An 8687-nucleotide genomic window follows, 5' to 3' on the forward strand; every position below is an offset into this window, starting at 1 on the left:
TCCACTGTTGTAAACCATTGCCCCCGTGTAGGCTATTTACGTAGTGTTTCCAACTCTGCAGTTGGAATTTGAGGTTGTCTAAATACGCACAGCAACTATTGACAGCGCTGACCAATTTAACAAATGCTCCACACAGATTTGGGATGGGACGTGAAGAACGGTGTATCAAACTGAAACTACAGGGGCTGCAGGGAATTTAAGATGGCAGACTGAAAAATGTAGCATTGGCTAATGCCTCAACTCCTGCAAATACACCCATTGGGCTCTGTCATAACAACAAATGATCAGGAGCTTTGATTTTACACATCTTATACAAAAGATGATAGCCCTCATAGCATGGCACCATTCATGCCCCTTCTCCCCCCCCCGTTCCCTCCCCATTCCTCAAAAACATTGTTGAGCATTCCTTCACTACTGATTCAGAGCATCACCTACTGACTTAGGAACATCACTTCTGCAGCACCTAAAGGCTCCTTAAATGGCTCACATGAGGTATTGGCCCAGTATCTCCTTGCTTTGCTTGTGAGTGACAGTCACAGCACAATGCATACAAAATAAATATTCTTTAATGCAAAAAATAGGTAATGTTAAAAATGCCAGCCTGTGAGATCCTAAGAAATAGTTATGACTATGAGGACTACACAGGAGTCGGGTGCCGATAAACCTTGGAAAGGTAACTTGCTCCCCCTTTTGGAATGTCCATTGATGCAGCTGTCTCATCAGATAGGCAGTACACTGTTATCTGGATATAACGCTGTCCCCGGGAACCAAAAAACTTACTGCATTGTAGGTGAAACTGCGTGTTGTTGAACTTGCTTTCATCTGCTGGAGCACGCAGCCCCACCCCTCTGGACCGCTGCTTTACCGTGTTATATTGGGTCATGTTATATCAGGGTAGAGGTGTACTTGGAACGCTAACTAGCAAGCATTGCTATTGCTTCTTGAATATCTGCTGAGTTATGGGTACAGAAATGAGCGGAGTGCTGTCACTTCCAAGGAACATTAGGCCAATTTAGTAGCCTTTTTCTCCAGCTCACAATGGTAGTTAATACTGAAGTGATTTGGTCATGCCATTCCCCACTGTCCCCTGTGTGTGTTGACTATTGCCCCACTGGATTTCAGGGCTGCCTTCTTGACCTGGCAGCCCCTCTGGATAGGCTGTAGGGGAAGTGGCCAGACTACGTATCTAGTTTCCTAGAAAAGCAAGGGTCTGTGGGGAAGATATGGAAAGCAAGGGGAAGGACTGAACTTAATTTCCACTCCTGAATTGCAGAAGTATTTGTCTATTTGGCATCCAAATCCAAAACCCAAAGGTGATTCCAAGATCCACCATTTTCAGAAGATGTTTCAGTCTGAAGTTCTGCTTCTGATCCATCTCTAGTTTAAATACAATTTTGCCTAGCATGGTTTCAGTTCTAGTGCAGACTGGCCTAATACTGCAGGGAGGTTTCTGACTGTAACAAATCTCTTTTTTAAATATTCCATGTTGTGGTTGTAGGATGGTGGGGTTTGATTTTTGCTTTGAAAATACATTAATACTGAACCATAGCCTCTTTTTGGTGAATAGTGTTGTTGTGGTTTTTTTCTTCCCCTCAAATCAACAAATGGCTTTTTCCTCAGAACAACGCTTTTTTTCCATCATGAGTGCTTAGGAAAACATTGTTCAGCCAGTGTGTTATGGCGCATTAAGGGATGGAATGTGACTGACTCACTCGTATCATGTTCTATCTAGTATCATATTTTATTGTGGTGTATCAGCTGACAAAGCTGGAGCAATTCAACCAACCCCACCTGTGAAACAAATATGCTAAAATGACTAGATATTTCCTATGCTATTAAGTGAATTTTTTGCTGTGCGTGGTTAAGTAAGTTAAGTAAGATAGCTTAACAATGGTCTCCTCACACACTTTTCCCATCTGCATGTGTCAAGGCATCTAGTCAGCTAGAATTCACCTTTCTTAGCATCTGAGTCATCCAAATTAAAACGTGTCCATTTGCATGTCCAAAAGTTGGCAAGGTTGCCTCTGTTTATTTCAGGCTTGTTTTTTGCCCGTTCCTCTGACTCACTAAAATGAACAGGATTTGGCCCTAGAAGAAGGCACTAACCTTTACAGTACTGTTCCAAATATCCCACCCCACATATGACTTCATTTGTTCTTCCTGTGTATCTGAGTTTAAGGCCCCAGTTAAAATATTGGGGTGAAATTCAGGAAATCAAAGGAGTTGCACAAAGAGATGAAGCTGGCCTGGTGTCTTGTTGTCTGGTTCAGGAAGTGGAAGAAACTCAAACGGGAAGTTTTCTAGGCATGCTTTGTGTTTACATGGCTGCTGGACACAGTGCTTAGCGAGGGTGCACACATGCTGATATACTACTTACATATGGCTGTAGAAAGTAGTGTGGCCCACTGGAGTGTCAGACTTTGGACCTGGGCTCTATCCTTCCCTCTGCCCTGATATTCTGGGAGACTTTAAGCAAGACATTTTGCCTTTTTGTGCAATGCTATGTATTTGCCATGACAGCATATACAAATAGCTGGTTACGTGCTATCTTGTGCATACATTTCTTGCACATTTAAATGTGTGTACCTGACTCAGATAATAAGCATATGTATACCAAATTCCAGTCTGGGTTACATTTTATTTTGAATGTGAGTGGAATCAGTCCTAGAGCCAATGCTATTAATCCCTCACTTTCACAAGACAAAGGCAGGTATTATTCAAGTTTATCCTGCTCTAGCTCTGCTACTACATCCTATTGCTCATTTTTGGCACTCCCTGTGCTCTTCCAGCCCTAGTTTTCACTGATGTACAAATTGCCAATTGTGCCAAATGCTTTGTGGAGTTGATAAATGAAGATTAGATTTTTTTTTTACCCAAGAAAGCTTATGCCCAAATAAATTTGTTGGTCTTTAAGGTGCCACCAGAGTCCTTGTTGTTTTTGAAGACTGGGGGGGGACGATTCAGATCACTTTTGCAGCAGTTTGAACTCCCCACTTCTGTCTAAGGAGAATAAGTACAGGCGGCTAAAGATCCTGAAAAATGAGGTGTTGGGGCAGGGACTGGACAATGAAAGCATTGACAGACCTTTCGTTGCATGTCTCATACATCATTGCTTTGCTTTTTGATCTCTGGTTTCCCCTTGATCAATAACATTCATCCTACACAATGAACAAACTTAGTTTCTCTCTTTAGGATACAAAAATTACTGTTGCTCTGACTGCTCCTATTACCAGTTGACACTGTCTGTCAGAAAAGAATGACTCTTCCTGTTCAGAAAGTGAATTTGATTTATTAGAGCAGCAACCAATAGCTGTCTGTGTCTTTATGAGAGCAGTGGGCAGGAAAGGGAGAACAGGAGGTATCTGCTTCTCCTGTATCAATGGGAGTGCTGCTGAACAGCCATAAGATTGTTCCTGCCTAGTAGCAGGAGTTTGGGCTGAGGAAAAGGGACACATATCTAAGGACAGCCACAAGCATGATTGAACTTCTAGAATTAGCCAGCGGGCCTGGATCTTGCTAATTCTCTGGGTGGAAGTTCTAGTTCTTCGAGTGCTTGCTCATGTCCATTCAACGTAAGTGTGTGCGCGCGAGCCACATGCACTGGTGCCAGAAGTTTTTTCTCTCAGTGGTATCCATAGCGGAATGGCTTTGGTGGCCCTGCCCCTCCTCCCCCCGGTTTGTGGCTTCCTTGGATGCTATGACTTTAGCATGTGGCAAGCCATGGCCAAGTTTGAGGGCTCCCTCCCTGAGGCTTCTAAAAAGGTGCTCCGGGCAATCATGGAGGAAGGCACGACTGCGTCCAGGGCAATACTCCAGGCGGTGTCGGATGTGGCGGACACTACCACCCAAACCATGGCCTCAACCGTCACTATGCACCGGGCATCCTGGCTGCTCCTCTCTGGCTTTTCCACAGAGGCTCAGCAGTAGATGCAAGCCCTTCCCTTCGATGAGCAAGCCCTGTCCGTGGAACAGATGGACAATAAGCTCCATGGCATCAAGGACTCTTGCATGACCCTTCAAATGTTGGGCCTGTATGTTCCGAGCCCTGCCCACAAGCAGTTCAAGCCACAGTAGCCTCAGGGCCAGGGGATCCCCCCTTGCCAGAAGCCTCCCAATAAGAAACCCAGAGGCTACTAGTGGCATCCTCACCAACAGCCTTCACAGGCTTCTCAGTTGATCTCAGCCCACCAGCCACCTTCCTCCTTTTCTCCCTGCATGGGCATCTATAGCATTGGACCGATGGGTCCTCAGCACAGTGGTGCAGGGTTACACCCTTCAGTTGCTTTCTATCCCTCCCCCCCATCCCTTTTCAGGGACCCTTCTCACGAAAGTCGTCTTGTGCATGAGGTAGAGGGGTTACTGCAGATGGAGGTTGTTCCTCTGGAGTACAGGAGCAAGGGATTCTATTCCTGTTACTTTTTAATCCCAAAGCCAAGAGTGGTCTGTGACCTATCCTGGACCTGTGAGACTTGAACTGCTTCCTAGAGAAGCAGAAGTTCCTCATGGTCTCCATGGCCTCCATCATCCCCTCCCTGGATCCAAGAGACTGGTACGCTGCCCTTGATCTGAAGGATGAGTACTTTCACATCGCCATCTTCAAAGGGCACAAACACTTCCTCCAGTTTATGGTGGGTTTCAACCACTATCAATTTGCAGTCCTCCCATTTGGCCTAGCGACCAGGGCTGGCTCCAGGTTTTCTGCCGCCCCAAGCTGCAAAAAAAAAAAAAAGCCAATCATCAGCACTTCAGCAGCAGCTCAATCATGCCACTCCATTCTTCGGCAGCGGGTCCTTCACTCCATCTCTTCCTCTTCGGCAGCAGCCCAAAGAAAGAGGGACTGAGGGACCAGCTGCCGAATTAACAGCCAAAGACCCAGACAGTCAGCCCAACAGTGGGCGAGGTGCCGCCCCTTTGTATTGGCCACCTCAAGCACCTGCTTCCTTAGCTGGTGCCTGGAGCCAGCCCTGCTAGTGACAGCACCACGGGTATTTACCAAGTGCATGTTAGTAGGGTTGCTTACCTCAGACATCAGGGTGTCCAGATCAACCCATACCTCAACAACTGGCTAGTAAGAGGCAGCTCCAGGTCCAAAGGGAGGTTGTGATGCTGTTAGCCACTTGCTGTCACCATGGCCTGTTGGTAAATGACAAAACATCCCTGTTAGTTCTGGAACAGAGGATAGGGTTCATCAGAGCGGTGCTCAACTTGACTTATGCCAGGGCGTTCCTGCTGCTGGAGAGATTCAGGGCATTGACAAACCTCATTGCGGAAGTCTCCGCATTTCCCCTGACCATGGCCAGAGTTTTCCTGTGCCTCCTGTGTCATATGGCAGCGTGTTCATATGTGGCGCGCCACACCAGACTCTGGATGCAACCCCTGCAGCAATGGCTGGTGATGGTCTCCTCCCAGTGCAGAGAGACCACCTGGAGAAGGTCGTTACCATTCCTGCAATGATACTTACCTCGCTGTGATGGTGGACCAACCCTGGGAAAGTCCTGGAAGGAGTTCCCTTTGTCAGCACTCCTCAATCAGTCAAGTTGGTTTCAGATGCCTCAGACCTTGGCTTGGGGGCACACCTTGGCATTCTCCAGACCCAGGGTATGTGGTCCCCAGAGGAAATGATGCTACACATAAAAGTCAAATTGCTCAGGACGCTGAGCAGGGCATGCATGGTCTTCCTGCTTTACGTGTTGGGCAGAGTGGTCAGAAGTCTTGATGGACAATATAACTTCAATGTTCTACATCAACAGACAAGGAGGAGCAGGATCCTCAGCCCTCTGCCAAGAGGCACTCAGTCTCTGGGACTTCTGCATCAACCACAGAATCCATCTAGAAGTGCATCACTTTCCAGGTGCCAGGAACACTCTAGCAAATCACCTAAACAGGGACTTCTCCTTTCACCTGAGTGGGTGCTCTAGGCACTATCTTCCAAAGATGGGGAAGTCCCCAAATGGATTTGTTCCCGAGGTGACAGAACAGGAGGTGCCACAGGTTTTTATCCAGACAGGGTCTGGAAAAGGGCTCCCTCTCCAATGTCTTCCTCCTGTGGTGGGCAGGAAGCCTGACGGACACATTTCCCCCAGTTCTGCTCATTAGCAAGGTCCTAGTGACAATTGAGACAAGGCTCGGGTTATCATGATCTCCCCAGCATTGCTTCACCAGCAGGGGTTCGGGAAGCTGTCGAGCCTGGCAGCGATCCCTCTGTGGCCCCTTCTGAACCGACCAGATCCACTGTCACAGGATCAGTGTCAACTCTTGGCCCCCCAACTTCATGTCCCTCCACCTCACAGCGTGGATGTTGCATGGCTAAACCCTGAGGAATGCACCTGTTCAGTAGGGGTCCAGAAGGTCCTTGAGAGTAGAAAGCCCTTGACTAGACAGACTTACCTGGCAAAGTGGATGAGGTTCTCCCACTGGGCGGCTGAACAGGGCATCTCCCCTTCACATTCTTTGGTGCAGTTGATCTTAGACTAACTGCTTCTTTGAGGAACTAGGGCCAGGCACACTCCTCTATCAGGGTGCATCTGGCGGCCATTTCTGCCTTTCATCCACCCATCCAGGGGCAGATGGTGTTCTCTCATGACAGGATGGTTGTGTTCCTCAGAGGTCTTAAGAGACTTTATCCACAAGTTCAGTCCCCAGTCCCTCAGTGGGTTCTAAACTTGGTTTTGTCCAGAATCACAGGCCCACCCTTTGAGCCTTTGGCCTCATGCTCCCTGTCTCACTTATTGTGGAAGGAAGCTTTGCTGGTGGTGGTGATGTCAGCAGGGAAAGTCTCCGAGTGAGCCCTGACCTCAGAACCCCCGTACATGGTCTTCTATAAGGATAAGGTCCAGTTCTGAACCCACTCGGCCTTCTTTCCTAAGGTGGCTCACGTGGAAAGTAGATACCAGGACATCTTCCTTCCAGTCTTCTGTTCCAAGCCCCGTGAGACTAGTGAAGAGAGGCACCTTCACGCTTTGGACGTAAAAAGGGCCCTGGCTTTCTACTTAGATCAGACAAAGCCTTTCTGTAAGTCAACTTAGCTCTTCATCTTTACAGCTGATAAGATGAAGGGCCTCCTGGTGTCCATGGTGAGGATTTCTAACTGGATCACATATTGCATTCGGACCTGCTACGAGTTGGCAGGAGTCCCTTTGCCGCTGATCATCAGAGCCCACTTGACTAGAGCACAGGCATCTTCGGGCAGCCTTTCTGGCACACTTTTTGATCCAGGAAATTTGTTGAGCCATGACGTGGTCCTTGGTGCACTTGTTCACAGACCACTACGCTGTCACTCAGCAAGCCAGAGACGATGCTGGGTTCAGCAGAGCTATATTGCAATCTATACATCTGTGAACTCCTACCCACCTTCAAGGGGTACTGCTTGGGAGTCACCTAAGTTGCATGAACATGAGCAAGCACTTGAAGAAAAGACAGTTGCCTTTTTCTGTAACTTGTGCTCTCAGAGATGTGTTGCTCATGTCCATTCCACAACCCGCCCTCCTTCCCCACTGTTGGAGTTTTACAGCAAGAAGGAACTGAGTGGGGGGAGCCGTGGCTCCCTATACACCTTGGCATATGGGCACCACTTCAAGGAGCACTGAAGCCAGTCCCCTATGGATACTGCTGAGGGGAAAAAACTTCCGGTACCAGTGCATGTGGCGAGTGCACACACCTAAGTTGAATGGACATGAGCAACACATCTCAAACACCAGTTACGGAAAAAGGTAACTGTCTTCTCTGAGGAATGATGGCTTTGCAGAGAGATGACAGTCATCTAACAGCTGTCTGACCATGGGCCCCATCTGCTTTTTGAGAATGTGATGCCAATCCAATGGCAAAAGAGATTCACGCAGCAGTGGGAATGGTCCCAGGGAAGATCCTCTAATGAACCTGTCCCACCATAGGACCTACTGCACAGCCAGCTTCTCCAGAGCTTATACAATCAGGAGCAGCTAGTCAGTAGAGCAATGTTCGTTCATGACATCTGAGGAGCTGTGCAGTCTTTTAAAATCATTGGTGAAAGAGCAAGTTAGTCAAAGGCCAGACTGAATTTTCATAACAGTGATGTGTTGCGCTCTCTCTCTCTCTTTATCTTAGACACCCAGGCCCTGGAGTCAAGTGTTTACATGAGAATTCTCAGCTTTAAGTTTTTTTTAAAGTGAGTTTCTAACCCTCATAGTTATGGAGAAAAGCTTGGAAACATGAACCCTACAGGCTCAAAAACAGAAAGCAAATAAAATGCTAAACTGTAGAGCCCTGGATAATGATTTTTGCATGTGTGGGGCTGACAGCGTTGTGGTGCATGCAGCACATGTTTCTGAGTTAGGCCTCAATCCTACAGTGAGCTCAATGCCGATCAACCCCCAGTGAGTTCAGTGGGCTCCTTGCAAGTTCAGGGTATTGTTCACCACGTGTTCTGTTCTTTAGAAGCCAGCCAGAGCGGCTGTATCTTGACCTTGCATGTTGTATATATTTAGTAAATGTGAATATTTGGATCTCACCATACCCATGTGGTTTCTTCATGCTGCTATTTTTGCACAAAGGGCTCAGTGATCCATTTATGGGCTAAATTCTGCTCTCCTTTAGAACTGATACAAAATTTTCCCATGCAAATTTGAGTTTTAATATCAAATGCTGTTGTGTGGGTAATATTTATTTACATTTTCTTTCCAATGTAAATTTGAGACTGTTCATCTATAAAA

The sequence above is a fragment of the Gopherus evgoodei genome, chromosome 2, assembly GCF_007399415.2.
Source record: "Gopherus evgoodei ecotype Sinaloan lineage chromosome 2, rGopEvg1_v1.p, whole genome shotgun sequence".
NCBI lineage: Eukaryota > Metazoa > Chordata > Testudines > Testudinidae > Gopherus > Gopherus evgoodei.